The following is a 17,139-nucleotide window of genomic DNA, read 5'->3' as shown; positions in this document are numbered from 1 at the left end:
ATTATGGAAAATATTTCCTTCTTTATACCTTTGCTTTCGATTCATCTATTGCAGTCGTATTGAATAAAAAAGACACAGAAGGAAATGAATGACCTATTTCTTTCATGAGTGTTGGCTTACAGGTTTGAAAGCTAAACTATCTGGCCATCGACAAACAAGTGTATTTGTGTATAAGGCAGTCAAATACTTCAAGCCCTCTCTTTTAAAAGCTCACATGATCATATTTGTACCTCATACAACAATAAGAACACTCTTTGTGCAGTAGGAGCTAGGTGAGAAGAGGGTAAATTGGATGACTTGTTTACAAGAATATGATATAGATTTTAAACTAGTTCATACCATTAAGGGTCATGGCCTTTGTTAGCTGGCAGCCGAAGCAAGAAATGATCCCGAGCAAGATATTTAAGGTTGGGAGTAGGAAATAGAAATGTACAATGTTGAACATGTTCCTCATTCCATGTCTACATCACAATGGTATTCATATATACGGTAATTTCTAGAGCATGACACATTTCCCTTGCATTTATTGAATAAACAAAAGAGGGAAATTTGATTAAAAGCTCCATCTTACCAGTTTGTTCATGGAGTGTTTTTTAGAAAACACAACGGTGCCCTACTAAGATGCCTTGAGCCACAAGACATAGAGAAGGTACTTAGAGACTTACACGATGGACTGGAATGTGGTCACCATGCGGGTGACACAACTATGCACAAAGTAATGAGGGCTGGTTATTATTGGCCCACTCTATTCAAACGTGATCATGCTTATGTTCACAAGTTCCCATCTTGTTAGGGATGTACCTGTTGAGATTAGAGGTCAATCGCCCCACTACCACCAATAACAGTTGAGGAATGATTCCAACAACGGGTCCTAGACATTATCGAAGAAATCTTTCCATTCTTGTCAAAGCAACACAAATAAATTTTAACAATGAAAAATTATTTTACTCGGTGGTCAGAAGCAGTTCCCTTGAGACAAGTAACCAACCAGGAAGTCATCCATTTCTTGAGATATAATATTATAACTAGGTTTGGCATTCCAACATCACTTGTCTTTGATAATGCAACTTAGTTTTTGTTATTGAAACTTTATGAATTCACATTAGAAAATGGGATTGTATTAAAGAATGAATCTAATTATTACCCACCGGGAAATGGTTTGGATGGGAGGCATTCAATATGACACCACATTGCCTCTCTGTGGCACATACTCCACCTAGGTTCACTAGAGTATGTCATCCTTAGGACAATTTCCTACTTTCTAAAGGAAATGTCAGTCCACCTGACCATTCTTTAACAGAGTCCATGTACTTGACTTAGGGTGTTAATCCTAATCGGCCACAATACATGACTCAAGAATGTTTTTCCATGATGCTTATTCAATCGACCATTCTCCTTATCCGTGTTCATGTGCTTGACTTATGGCTGTTAGTACTGGTCATAATAAATGACATAAGGAGAATTAGGTGTCCAACGTCACTTCCTCTAAATCTAGGAGTAGTTATCAACAAGTCCAAGCTTGTCTAAAAAATTCTCATGACTCAAGAATGTCTATCAATAATGCTGATCCAATCCACCATTCTCCTTATCCGTGTTCATGTACTTGAATTATGACTATTAGTCCTGGTCAAAGTTCATGACACAAGGAGAATTAGGTGTCCAACCCCACTCCCTCTCAATATACGAGTTATCCACAAGTCCAAGCTTGTCTCGAAAATGCTCATCGTACACCGGGAAATATTCCGTATGGGAATCCTACACCAAATAGTGTGAGGTTTGATTGGGACCTCATATTGGGGAGATTGACTGTATGTTGGTGGTATTTAGCACTGTCAACATTTTGATGCTAGAAAGAGGGCATCCAATTTTTTTATGGCTGATAACGCTACACATCCTAATCATTCTTCTTTTGGATAGGGTAGTAATATTCTTAGCATTATTCCAACTCATATTCCTAAAGTAGGAAGGTATTCTAAATCTATTTCAGAGTTGGAATATGAGGTCAGTTATGAATAAGTTCGAGCACTTTGACCTATAACTCGTCAGTTTGCAAAAGATATTGGTTTACTCCATGTCGCTCATAATCTCCTCCATCATCCTAAAAAGAAAGAAACAAATCGCACCGATGTACTCGTTGCATCAATGGAAGATTTTTTTTTCTCCATTCTTGAAGAGTTAGTAGAATCCTCTGAAGATACAATTCAACAAGAGCCACTTCCACCCATTAATGAAGGTTACAAGGAAGACATTGTTATTTCTGACAAAGAACAACTAGGAGCTGCTTTTGAGTTCAATGATGGTTTATACAGTGAAGGAGAATGCTCCTTAGATTCTAAAAAGAGGAGGAAACCAAAGACAAAGACATGGCCGACCAAGACCTGGATTGGATGGATCAAGGGCCTCTTTCTCTTCCAGATAACCTTCATAAAATGCCCAAACATCTGGAAACGTTGTTATCAAATTTTGATTCAGATAAGAAGACAAAGGTAGAAGATCACATTGGCGATTTTTACATGCATTTTCAGATGTTAGAGGCACGGTATGATGATGTTTCCTATAGGATTTTCGCTTTTACATTAGAAGGTAGAGCAACAACATGGCACCATAGTCTTCCTGCTAATTCAGTCCATAGTTGGAGGGAAATTAAACAATTACTTTTGGAGAAATTCATTGATGACATGACTCTGGCCATGTTATTGATATAACTCAGAAATAATAAGATGGGGGGAGAGGAGAAGGTGAAGGAAGTCAATCAAAAGTTCAATTGCATATTGAACAAGTTTCCCCTGAGAAGGCAACCACACGATCTAGTCACTATTGACTATTATATAACTTCCTTGCCCACCAACATTTACTCTTTCATCAAATGAGATGCAAAGGAAACATTGGAACTAAACTTTGTAGAAGAAATCGTCATGGAGAAAGAATTGTGCACTATTGGGGTTACTGATGATAATGAATCTAAAGACTCAAGGAAACTAGCGGGAAGTGTCAACCTTCTTCAAGTAAGGCTAAAGAAAAGGATTAGTTAGATATTGAAAACTTGACCAGGATAATGAAGACACTTAACAATGAGATTTCAGAATTAAAGAGAAGGTCAAGCAAGACTTCCATCGGTAGAAAGCCTCCCAAGTATGTCCCATTCCAAAGGAATAACAACAACAACAACACTAAGCCTGCCAAGTCTGCCCATAGTTTGAATGTTTTGTTGAATATTGAAAGTATGGGTATGGATAACTATTTCTCTTTTCATTAGGAATATCATTAAGAGAAGACATGCCCACAATGGAACCATAACATGAATGCTCTAGCTGAACACATTGTTGATTCATTTCTAGCAGATGAGCCATAGGAATAGATAAAAGAAACATAAAAACTTGCAGTGGATGAAGAAGGTACGTGTATTGGAAATGTAGTGAATGATTTTGATTGGATTCTTAATACTGACAAGAAAAGTGCTAAAGCACCACCACAAATTGAAGCCCCTCCTTAGAAAAAAATGGTTGATATAACTTGAGGAGCCAAGAGCTTATTTATGAACAGGAGGTGACAAGGAAGAAATTGAAAGAAAAATTGTTAAGAAGGATCTCACCACTAATTAATCCTGCTCAGAATGCACAAAGTAAGTCTATAAATGCAACTGCTTCTAAGAATAGTTCCTCCAACAACAAAATTTTGTCCATCAATTTGGAAGTGTCAAACAAATATACTCCTCCATACATTTCAACACTGCTTGCTAAAGGTGAAATAATCGATTATAACATAGTTGAATATTTGAAGAGAGCTCAAGCCAATATTTCCATCTATGAGCTCACGAAGATAGCAGACTAGTGTGAAATACTTGTCCAAGTGTTTTCAAAACCTTCGTCAGGTGACATATCTTCTACCTCTCAAGAGGTGTTTGGTAAGTCTTCTAGTTCACTTGAATATGTGGTTAATGATGTAACATTAGATGTTAACACTTTGCGCCCTCCATTTTTTTAACTATTTAAATTTTTAATTACAATGTCCATAATTGTTTAGTCAATTCTGATGCATCTATGAATGTAATTCCATTGTCTATTGCTAAGAAAATAAATGCTAAATGGGAAAAAACTGATGCACAAATCATTCAACTAGACAGATCTCTTGTCCAAACTATTGGTGAACTCATGATTGTTCTTATTAGACTATCATATGATCACTGAGTTCATCAATATATAAATATTGTAATTGTGGACATCCCTGAAGCCTACAACATACTCCTAAGTAGAGACTGGTCTAGTAAATTACAAGGCTATTTTACTATAGATTGGTAACATTTATGGCTTCCATATAAGGGAAGGAATAACCATATTCGAGTGGAAAATTAATCATACATAAAATACATTGTGACACCACTTGAGGGCCACAATGAGCCTATTTTCCTTACTAATTTAATATTTGGAAATTGTTTCTTAGAAATCGATCAAGGGTGTTATCAAGAACAACCATCACCCGTCCCACCAAATAAATAGTTGGAGCTCTTTCCTTGTTCTCGAGTTGGTGCAAATGAATCTTGTAATATAGATGTACATATTAATAGTAATAATAGTAGAAGAATCAATCTAGTAGCTAACAATATTTGAATTTTATACGTTGATGGTTTAAAGACGCAGGATGACTCTAGATATGTTTGTGTACTTATAGACCCATGTAATAAGAAGTATATCCATTCATGTCGTTTAGAGTTTGAGTGTAAAAATAATACTGCCAAATATGAAGCACTCATACTTGGACTAATGAAAGCCATCAATCTAAAGTTAGAGTCTCTCAAGGTAATTGGTGAATCAAAGGTGGTTACTCATCATGTATGAGATATTATCCATTGTGTTTCACCAAATCTTAAAAACTGCCAACAAGAAGTATGTTGTCTACTTAATTATTTTAAAGCTTTTAATATCATTTATGTTCCTAGGCTTAGAAATGTTTCAATAGATGCATTAGCAAATGTAGCCACTAGGATGTCACCATTAAGAAATGGTTTTTCTATTAAGATTATATATAAACCCTCTATTCCTAATAATTTCACTAATTTTTACATTTGTAATGACAACCAATAGATACTGCAATTCATGGCTAATGCAAATGTGTGCAAAGATGCTACCATAAAAGAGGATGATCACGACAAGGTTATGCAAGAGACATATAAAGCGATGAAATTAATTACTATGCCTAAAGGTGTGGTGTCCTTGGAAAATCTATATGACCTGCAAAATCGATTCATAGGACCAACCAATACCAAGACTCAAAGCTCCAAGTTATCGTCTGAAAAAGTCAATCTAGGAACTCAAGAGGATCCAAAGTATGTAAACCTCGGCACATGTTGTTCTCCACAATAACGATGAGAATTCATTCACTTATTCAATATATACTATGATTTGTTTGCATGGACATACAACAACTTAAAGACATATGATACTTGTTTTATTCAACATGTTATTCCCATAAAAGAAGGGGTAAAACCTTTCCAACAAAAACTAATGAAAGTTCATTCAACATTGAGCCCCTTATATAAAAGGACTTGAGAAAACTGTTGGATTCTCAAATCATTTTTAAAGTCAGACATTCCCACTTGGGTTTCAAATTTTGTCCTAGTTTGAAAAAATTCCAACGAGATAAGGTTATCTGCAGATTTATGCAATCTCAACTGGGCATATGATAAAGACAATTGTCCATTGTCATCCATGGGACATATCCTCCAAACAATATCTGGGTTTGAGATGTTTTCACTGCTAGATGGTTTCTCTAGTTACAATCAAGTTCTAGTGGTGAAACCAGATCGTTTGAAAACCACTTTCAGGACCAAATGGGGAACATTCACTTTTAAAAGAATGCCATTTGGACTTATCAATGTTGGTGCTACATTTCAAAGAGTGATGGACATCACTTTTCGTGGCCTTATCGGTCAGAGTGTAGTTGTTTATTTGGATGATGTTACTATGTTTTCCAAAAGAATATCAGATCATGTATGCCATTTGAAACAAATATTTGAGCGATGTCGTAAATATGGGATTTCCCTCAATCCTAAGAAGAGCATATTTGGTGTGTTAGAAGGGATTCTATTAGGGCACATCATTACAAAGACTGGAATTAAATTTGATCTCGAGAGGGTCAAATCCATTACACAAATCCCATTCCCGGTAAATAAGAAGGATATGCAGTCTTTCTTAGGAAAGATTAATTTCCTACAAAAATTCATCTTTAATTATTCTTAGATAGTTAAGCCTTTACATGAGATTATTAAGAAAGATGCGACTTACAAATGGGACAAGTGGGAAAAGGATTCTTTTGCTCAAATTAAATAAGATATCATTGATGCATTTGCACTATTTAGTCTTGATTATGGAAAATATTTCCTTCTTTATACCTTTGCTTTGGATTCATCTATTATGGTCGTATTGAATAAAAAAGACATAGAAGGAAATGAATGACCTATTTATTTCATAAGTGTTGACTTACAGGGTTCAAAGCTAAACTATCCTACCTTCGAAAAACAATTGTATGTTGTGTATAAGGCAGTCAAATACTTCAGGTCCTATCTTTTAAAAGCTCACACAATCATATTTGTACCTCATCCAACAATAAGAACACTCTTTGTGCAGTAGGAGCTAGGTGAGAAGAGGGTAAATTGGATGACTTGTTTACAGGAATATGATATATATTTTAAACTAGTTCATACCATTAAGGGTCATGGCCTCTGTCAGCTAGCATCCGAAGCAAGATCTTTAAGGTTGGGAGTAGGAAATAGAAATGTACTAATTTTAAACTAGTTCATACCATTAAGGGTCATGGCCTCTGTCAGCTAGCATCCGAAGCAAGATCTTTAAGGTTGGGAGTAGGAAATAGAAATGTACTATGTTGAACATGTTCCTCATTCCATGTCTACATCATCATGGTATTCAGATATATGGTAATTTCTAGAGCATGACACGTTTCCCATGCATTTATTGAATAAAGAAAAGAGGGGAATTTGCTTAAAAGCTCGATCTTACCAGTTTGTTCATGGAGTGCTTTTTAGAAAGCACCAAAATGGTGCCCTACTAATATTCCTTGAGTCACAAGACACAGAGAAGGTACTTAGAGACTTACATGATGGACTGGAATGTGGCACCATGTGGGTGACACAACTATGCACAAAGTAATGAGGGATGGTTATTATTGACCCACTCTATTCAAACATGATCACGCTTATGTCCGCAAGTTCCCATATTGTTAGGGATGTACCCGTTGAGAATAGAGGTCAGCCGCCCTACTACCACCAATAATAGTTAAGGAACGATTCCAACAATGGGGCCTAGACATTATCGAAGAAAACTTCCCATGCTCGTCAAAGAAACATAGATAAGTTTTAACAATGAAAAATTATTTTACTTGGTGGTCAGAAGCAGTTCCCTTAAGATAAGTAACCAACTAGGAATTCATCCATTTCTTGAGATAGAATATTATAACTAGGTTTGGCATTCCAACATCACTTGCCTTTGATAATGTGACTTAGTTTTCATTATTGAAACTTTATGAATTCACATTAGAAAATGGGATTGTATTAAAGAATGAATCTAATTATTACCCATAGGGAAATGGTTTGGTTGAATTGACAAGTATAAATCTCATCAACATAATCACGAAAACCATCTTCTCTGAGCAATGGAATTGACACAACACTTTGACAAGTTCATTATGGGTTAACCGTGTGACTCATAAGCCTTCCCTTAAGATCTCACTGTACTTTCTATTTTATGGTAAAGAAGTTATCTTGCCCTCGAACTTGTATCTCCCAGCCTTGAAAATCTCCCAAGAGTCCCAAGGTAGACCTTACCTTCTGGTTTAGAATGGGATACCTACTTTATTTAGACTCAAGGAAGAAAGTCTGAAATCCAAAGAGAGATTTTCCAATCACCAAAACTATGTTAAGCTATGGTTAGACAAGAAATTTGCAGGGGCTAAGAGTTTTGATGTGGGTGACCTAGTATTGAATTGGGATAAGTCCCATGAAGGGAAAGGAAAACACACGAAGTTACAACCTCTATGGATTGGCCCTTTCACCATTGAATAAAATCTTGTTCATAATACCTTTAAGCTGAAATATTTAGATGGGAGGATTGACTCCCTTCCCGTAAATGGTTGAGATCTGAAACATTATTATCAATAGCACCTACAAGCTGAGCTTCCTATACAATTTGTCTTTTTTCTTTCTCTTTTTGTTAGTGAGAGTCATATGTGTGTGTTTTATTAGTCTTTTATTGTCATGATTTGTGTCTTGGTCATTGTACAAAAATAAGACCTTGTGTGAAAAATGCATGGCCCAAAAGGAATTTGTGGTGGAATGAAAGAGAGAATGTGACAACCACAATGGTTGGCTATCTGTTTGTTCTCCTTCTTTGTTTAAGAAAATTCCATAGGTTGATATATGTCTATATGGAAAATACAATACATCCAAAGGGAAAAAATTGAGGGAACTATTAGATCCGCACCTATGCTAGTATCCAGACTACTCAACTTGGTATAAATCTTCTTGTGTGTTAAAGCTTGTCCAGTATAGTAGAAAAGGGATAAGGGGAAAATTTAAAGCAAGAAAACCTATATCATAGGTTATAAAATACTTCTTTGAAGGGGAAACCTCTTTTACTCTCAATAATTTGGGATCCCTCTTTCGCCCATTGAAAATAATAAGTTTTGATGCACAATCCTATTAAATCAATAAATAAAGGGTGAAAGAGGATAAATGATTCCTACATAGGGAGGTGAAGCAAACGACTTTGTTGGGGCACTGTCTGGGTCTACTGGCATAATATAAACACTTTTTCTCCTGATGTGACTAGGTCAAAGAGAGTGAGGTACTATGTATAGAACTAGGTCGAAAACGGGAATTCAAGATAAACTGACTGGTGACTCAATGCCTCCTGAAGGGCTGATGATTTAACTGAAAATTTATTCCTAAACAGAGAAGCTCAAGCTCACCATGTGTGTCTCCAAGTGTTGTCGTTTCTACAACACCCTCCAAAAATTTCACTACATTCAAATTTTGAAGCCTACTTCATCGTCATACCTAGTGTTTATTTGGTTGTCAAGTGTCATTTCAGGTCATTCTATGTGTTTCAAGTGTTCTTGGTCATCCTTATGTGTCATCGCATTGATTGGAACATCTTTAGCACATATCATGGTCAAAACACCTTTTTTTATAAAATGACACGTTTTGGTCACAATCACACATACTTTGCATGTTGTACTTGGGGAATGTATGTTAAAAGGTGTTTTGATGTCTATTTATCATTGTTCAAGCTTGTATAAGTTTTCTTGATGAGTTGGTATGTGTCACACATGATTTTATGTCTAAAATCATTGTGTTCACTCCTTGTTCGATCCTACATACTTATACAAATTTTGGTTGCAAAGTGAACCCTTTGAGGCAAGAAGCGCATGTGCACACTCTTAAGCCTTGATCGATAATCCCTCATTGTTTGAAACTGCTAATATATGAAATTGTAGTCAAATTATAGTTTGGACTACTCATTTGATGGATATGATTATGTAATCAGATTCCTCTTTCAGAGAGGACCAAAATCGACCTAAAGATCACCTCATTTGGACAAGTGGAAGTTGAGTTATGAATTATTTTATTCATACATATATTCTGGATTAGGTCAGCCCTATGTAGATGTACCAATGGACAGGTCAAATGGACCCTCATGAAATCCTATATATAGAAGAGGCCTCAATCTCATTTGGACATAAAGCACTCTTCTCCTCTTCTATTTTGTCTTGGCATGCACAGGTCTGACAGAGGAAGCTCACTCAAGGGTCTGAAACTTCACTGTGAAGCTCACATTGAAATATGGTTTTCTGATTCAAAGTGGCTGGCACAGAACTGAGCATTTAGGTCTCTGGATGCTAACACACAGTGGTCATGAGAGAAACTTTGTGTCCTTGGTCACTGGCACAAAGTCTTCATGAGAGCGATTTGGAGTCTAGGTCAGTTTGGTCCCTGGTCGCTCACACAAAATGGTATTGGAGTGACCGAGCTCCCATAGCCGCTACCATGCAGTTCACAAAGAGTGACCCTGTATATCATGGTTGATTTCACAACTCCTCATCCCTACGACCGGGACTCTAAGATGAGATTTCAGTATTTCAAAGATTTCACTCAGTGACAGAAGTGTTCGACCTCAAGCTATAGACAATGATAATACATTACAGTTATATGAATTAGAGTTTTGATGTCTAGATGCATTTCATGGATATTCTAGTTTTCGTGAAGATATGGATCATTCTACTCTCTCTTGCTGAACCTTTTGATGACAATCTATTAGAAGAATATTTGGAAGGGTTTTGCCTTGGTCTCCGACCAATCTTGGTGTCTCTATGTGTGCATGCTTTTCTTCTATTGTTCCTTCATGTTCAACTGCATTGATGATGATGTTATTGTTCTTTCTACATAGTTGCATATGCTGATGAATAATGAATTAAATCAGAATAATGTTATGATGCTATGGGGTGAACTTAATGCGTTTAATGAAGAAATGCAATTATCAAAGAAAAGAACAATGTATCCCTATGAAAAATTAACATGGTATCAGAGTTGGGTTGAAGAAAAGCCATGGGGATCACTCCCATGGAGACACTTTTGATGGAAGAAAGAAGAGGATGGTGGAGACCTAAAATAATCCTAGGGCATGAAGGAAACCCTAGGCAGTTAGTCCATAAGGATTTGATGGTTAGGGTTTTAGAGAAATCCTAGTCTATGGAAAAGACTTGAGATTTGACGAATGAAACTCTAGCATGGTTTATATGAAGATGCTCAAGCACTTGGGACATATTTGATGAAGCCCTAGATGGTCGGTTGTTGATAAAGTTGATTGAAGGTAATAGCTTATGTGGACTATGGATAGTTATGAATATTGAAGGATAGTTCAAGAGGGAGAGAATAACCTCTTATTGAAGATACATACTCCTTGACTTATGATGTTTCTTTGTGTATTTACTCTTGTTTAGACTTATGGATACGATTATTATGATTATTTTTTTTATCATTGCTTATACTTCCTGCATGTATATTTGAGTATATGTATGTATCTAACCTCCTTTATGATATATGATAAGTGGATCCCTCTTAAAGATCATATGATATGTAGAAAAATAAAAGCTAGATCTGGAAAGAGGTAAAGAGGCACTTGATGAAAAGGTGACAAACACTACAAGATGCCTATGGGAAGGTGAACATGTATTTGAACACTACAAGGTATGAAAGGTATATTGTTTCAATGCTATGGATGACTAGGTAAGCCTCATGGTATGTTGATAATGTCTCCTTCGCAAATGGCTCATGCTTTCATATGAAAGAGATTTGGATTTATGTTTCCTATGATGAAATGGTGCACCTAGTATTGAATATTTTGATCATGTTGATATTCTTGATTCTATGAGGCTACTTATTACTAATCTTGGATATAGTGACATGCCTTGTTTTTTTGGCTAACATATGTTGTTTTTGGAGATTCTGGTTCTGTGAAGAAGGCTAGTACCTTGAATCTAGTAAATGATACTCTTGACAATTGACATGCATAATATAGGATGGATCTCTTATAAAAGGCTACCTCCTTGATACTGATAATGCCTATGACAAATATGATGAAAGTATGTTGACACTCTTGTTGTTTTGGTAAAGTTTTATTGAATGACCTGACTTGGTCATATGGTAACCTTGATGAATATAACTATGAGATTGATACTCTAGATCTCTTATTAATCGTGGTCATGTCTTTGATAGTAATTATGGAATATCGTAACACTGATTGTCCTAACTTGATGGATTGACTTGATATTGTGTTCATGATATTTGAAGTATGTTGTCACACTTGTCCATTGTCTCTATCATGTGAATCTAACCTTTGATGAAAGAGTGATGTCATGATGCATTAGTTGACATGAGCATGTTATGACCATGGTGGGTATATGTTTTATTTTATGATTTAACAGATCTGATGTTGCGTGAATCTAGTAAAGACATGTTGATGACATGAAAGAAGTCGAATGAAGTAGATTCCCAGTTAGAGGGAGAATCTCTTCTCAAGATTCTTACTCTTATTACTATTTGCATTTTGTACTGTTGGAATATGATTTATGTGCATATGAAATTATTGATCTGTAGCAAGATCTTAGATCTGAAGCCTATACAGAAATTAGGGTTTCTTCTCTAGACACATGCATAGAATTGGGAATACTCGTCCTTGGACGCATGCATGCTAAGGCCTAGGTAGCGTCTAGGCAGCTAAATATGCACCCATGCTAACTTGATGAGAGTGACCAGAGGTTTGACTACAGTTAACCATCATCTGAATATTTCTGAAGCTGTCTGAACTTTGAATGAAGATGTTCACCTAGAGGATGTTAGTTCCACAGATAAGTAGTAGACATCTGAAAGATTTGAAAGCAGGGAAGTTTGAATGTTTGCAGGTGACCATGACATACATATATATATGTCATTACATTTGAAGTTTGTGCTACAAGAGTTTGTAATGATTTGGTTGATTGATATATATGAGCTGTATGATGTTTTATGATGACCTAGATCTCTAACTCAATGATTGAGATATGTCTTGGACTATAGATCTTACTTAGATAGAAAATTTGGATATTGACATGACGTCTAATGTTTTGACTTGATGACTGCTGATTTTCCTCGATGACATTGATATATGAGCATAGTGACTACCTATGACTTATATTATGAGAATGACTTGATTGATATTGCATGGTTGATGACAACTTGTTGGCATGGTAATAGATGATTTCATGACTTGATGAAAGCCCTACCTATCATCTGGTTCAAAGAATTGACACTAAGATATTGATGACTTTTGATATTAGTATTGATATGGTTTCTAAAATTTGATGAGATAATTTTATGCACAATAAGGATTTATGAAAGACTGATGGTATGGTAAAGTGTTATGGTTGCAGTGAGCATTACATGAAGCAAGTTCCCCCATTTCAGGTATGTCTGCATTGAAAATTATCTGACAAAGCCGGATGATGTGTTGATTCAAGTCTTTACCTCAGAAGTGTTCCAAGGTATGACTTTGATTTTGATTTTTATTTTTATATACTGACGATCTGCTATTGTCAGGTAAAGATCCTCTAATGATATAAGTAAGAGGGAGATGGATTCTGAAGCTCATAATAATGTATCATGGCATGATGAATAGATTTTTGAAGTTGGGAAAAGATAATCTATATTGTGAAACTATTGAAGAAGCATTGAAAATTGGAAATACAAATCTTTGAACACTTCGACTCAAAGTTCAAGATGTTGTTAAACTTGACATGGCATTTGACAGTTGATTGAAGCATTGATGTTCTGTTTTGAACATCCATCTATATGATGTGCATAGAACCTAAATAAGTTCATGATTAAGCCAATTCATACACATTTCCGCTAAGAATCCTTCGAGATGTTTGCATGATATGATCTATTCTTGGTCTGAGATATTCTTATGATATATGACTATATGGAGATGTTGATGTTGATTATTGATGAGCACATATGAGTGCTACCTTAGTATGAGATATGACATGATGAGAGGTCCGTGACACAACCGAGGTTGGGTATGATTTTTCTAGCATGATTAGCTATGAGGAGGTTGAAGGACCTCCTTAGAGAGTTGTATGAGCATGATCTGAATATGACATGGATACATTGCATTAATAAAGAGTGCGATCCAATTGGAAGAGAATCCCATATATATATCACTGGGACTACGATACTTTCATATATTGAGATAGTGTAGCTATGTGAGACAAGCTTAGGCTTGTGGTTGGAACCTCCTTGAGAGGGAGGATGATTATGGTATCCTTTTGTGATATATCTGATTATTTACGCTCTAACATGATACTTGATTTGATGTCTTGTATAAACAGGTGACATATTCTACTAATAGATGATGATTACTTGATACAAGTGCGATGATATGATTTTGATGAGAGTAGCATTGACCGAGGACACTGAGCCATACTCTTACCCCTATTTGAGCTCCCAAGGTGAGGAGTTGAGATAGAGGGCTCCTGGGGTTGAGGGAACTCTAGAAAATAGGGTATCACCCCTATATGTTACCCATAGGGTTGGATTAGTAGCTCACCCTATCTTGGTCTTTGCAGAGTATACCCTAGTTGGCATCATACCCACAAGTTGGGCTTGTTGGGATTATCCCTCTCTGTCCGACCAATGGTTGAGGAGGCTTGGGGACATAATATCCTTACCTTTGGTAAGTCGTGTTTCCTTCCCAAAATAGGATTATGATGCAGGTGTTCTACCACTTGACTATTCAGGGTCATTGATGGGAAGATCAGTAGGAAATAGGATGGGTTGAGTAGTAGCTCCCCTATATCACCTATTGCTCGATATGGGGTCATAGTAGTAGCTCCCCCATGATATTTCAGGTTGAGTAGAAGCTCCCTGATGTGGTTCCAGGTTGAGATGTGCTCCCTAATGATATGCTCTCCAATGATGATGCAGGTCATAGATATGACTCCCCACCGATATTTCCTAGTAGCCCGACATTATTTCCGGGTAGTAGCCCGATGACATTTCTAGGTAGTATCCTGATGAAATATTTTTGGGTAGTAGCCTGATGACATTTCCAAGTAGTAGCTTGATGACATATTTCTGGGTTGTAGCCCAATGACATTTCTGGGTAGTAGCCCGATGACATTCCCAGGTAATAGCCTGATGACATATTTCGGGTAGTAGCCCATTGAAATTTCCAGGTAGTAGCCTAATGACATATTTATAGGTAGTACCTTGATGACTTTTCTAGGTAGAATCCTGATGACATATTTTTCGGTAGTAGCTTGATGGTGTTTCCAGGTAGTAGCCCATCAACAGATATTCTAAGTAGTAGTCCGTTAACTGTATTTCGGGTATAGCCCATCGACTAATATTCTGGGTAGTATTCCATAAACTGATATTCTGGGTATTAGTTTGCTGACATATATTCTGGGTAGTAGCCCGATGATTGAGATTTCAGGTTGTATCTCGATGAATAGAGGGTGGGAGCTTAAGCTCCCCTTTGGTGGAAAATTCTTCTTCTTCTAGATTCAAGAATATTTAACATATGAGCAAGAAAAATAGATAGATAAGCAGGAAGAAGAAAGAGATGTACATTGATTATTCGAGATGATGAGATATTTGAGATGGGTCGTATGTCATGTTGATCGATGGTTCGATATTGGCCAGTGGAATTCTCCCTCCTTGAGAGGGAGTGTCAAAAATATGTAACTGTGGTAAAATTAAACTTTGGACTACTCATTTGATGGAGATGATGATGTAATCATATTCCTCTTTATGAGAGGACCAAAATAGACCTAAATATCACCTCATTTGGACAAGCGGAAGTTGAGTTATGAATTATTTTATTCATACATATATTCTAGATTAGGTTGGCCCTATGCACATGTACCAATGGAAAGGTCAAGTGGACCCTCATGGAATCCTATAAATAGAAGATACCTCAAGCTCATTTGGACATACATCAAGCTCTCTTCTCCTCTTATATTTTGTCTTGGCTTGCACAGGTTTGACGAACAAAGCTTGCTCAAGGGTCCGAAACTTCAAGATGAAGCTCACACTGAAATATGGTTTTCTGATTCAAAGTGGCTAGCATAGAACTGAGCATTTGGGTCTCTATACACTTGCACACAGTGTTATCGAGAGCGAATTTGGGTCCTTGGTCACTAGCACAAAGTCTTCATGAGAGAAACTGGGAGTTTGGGTCATTTTGGTCCTTGGTCGCTCGCACAGAATGGTATGGGAGTGACCAAACTACCATAGTCACTATTTTGTAGTTCACAGAGAGTGACCCTATATATCATAGTCTCTCACACAACTCCTCCTCCCTGCGACCGAGACTCCAAGATGAGATTTTAGTATATCAAATATTTTGCTTAGTGACATAAGTGTTCGGCAGTAGGCTACATGCAGTGACAATACATTACAACTATCTGAATCAGAGTTTTGATGTTTAGATGCATTTCATGGATATTCTAGTTGTTGTGAATATATGGATCAATGTACTCTCTTTTGTTGAATAATTTGATGAAAATATATTAGAATAAGATTTGAAATGGTTTTCCCCACAATGGGTTTTTCCCTGGTCTCCAACTTCCTTTATGTTCCGCTGCATTGATGATGATGTTATTGTTCTTTCTACATAGTTGCATATGCTGATGAATAATGAAGTAAATCTGAATAATGTTATGATTCTATGGGGTGAACAAAATGTATTAATGAAGAAATGTAATTATCAAAGAAAATAACAATGTAGCCCTTTGAAAAATCAACATTCGCCATGCACCTTCCAAGAGTTCATAGCACACTCCTAAGGTATCATTCCCCTTCCTTTTTCTGAACTACATCCTTTGAGAAAGCAAACTTCCTTTGAGTGCACTCATTTGACTTGAAGAAGTGTGCCCTCCTTGAGTGCATGAGCACACACTAAAGACCCGAAGCTCAACCGTTCAACCTCAAACAATCTTCCATGTGCCCTCCTCGGCCTTTGAACGCATGAGTGCACTATAAAGCCCTAAATCTTCACCCTTTGTCCTTTGACAATGCACCATGCACCCTCCTTTTCCTTCTTGAGCACATGAGCGCACCCCGAAGCCTTGAAGCCTTTCCTTTTAGCCTTTAACTCTGCGCCATGCACCATCCTTGCCTCCCTTGGGCACATAGTGAACTTTGGAATCTGGAATCTTTCTCCTTCGTCCTTAAAACATGCACCTTGCACCCTTCCTTAATTGTTTGTATCTCTTAAGTGCATGAGTGATCCAGGTGGATATTGGTGGCCACCTTCCAAGTCCACCTGGACCCCCACCATTGTCTTTCTCAGCATTTTCAGTTTCCTTAATTGTAGCACAACTTACTATTTTTAGCAGTTTTTCGGGTCCTGAACTTCCGGAGCCGTTTTGAGGCCCTAAACGACGTTTTTTGGGGAATCCAGGGGCAACATGGGTCCATGGAATGGACCGATGTTGCCCGTTCCAACAATGATAGTGCTCGGATAGATCTTTCTAATGAGCTATTGTATGTGTCAAACGGAGATCATGTGCCAAAGTTACGACCCCGGG

The sequence above is a fragment of the Pinus tabuliformis genome, chromosome 3_1 (assembly GCF_031772625.1).
Source record: "Pinus tabuliformis cultivar Carrire ecotype Pingquan chromosome 3_1, CPIR1, whole genome shotgun sequence".
NCBI classification, from domain to species: Eukaryota; Viridiplantae; Streptophyta; class Pinopsida; order Pinales; family Pinaceae; genus Pinus; species Pinus tabuliformis.
This window is presented reverse-complemented; position numbering follows the sequence as displayed.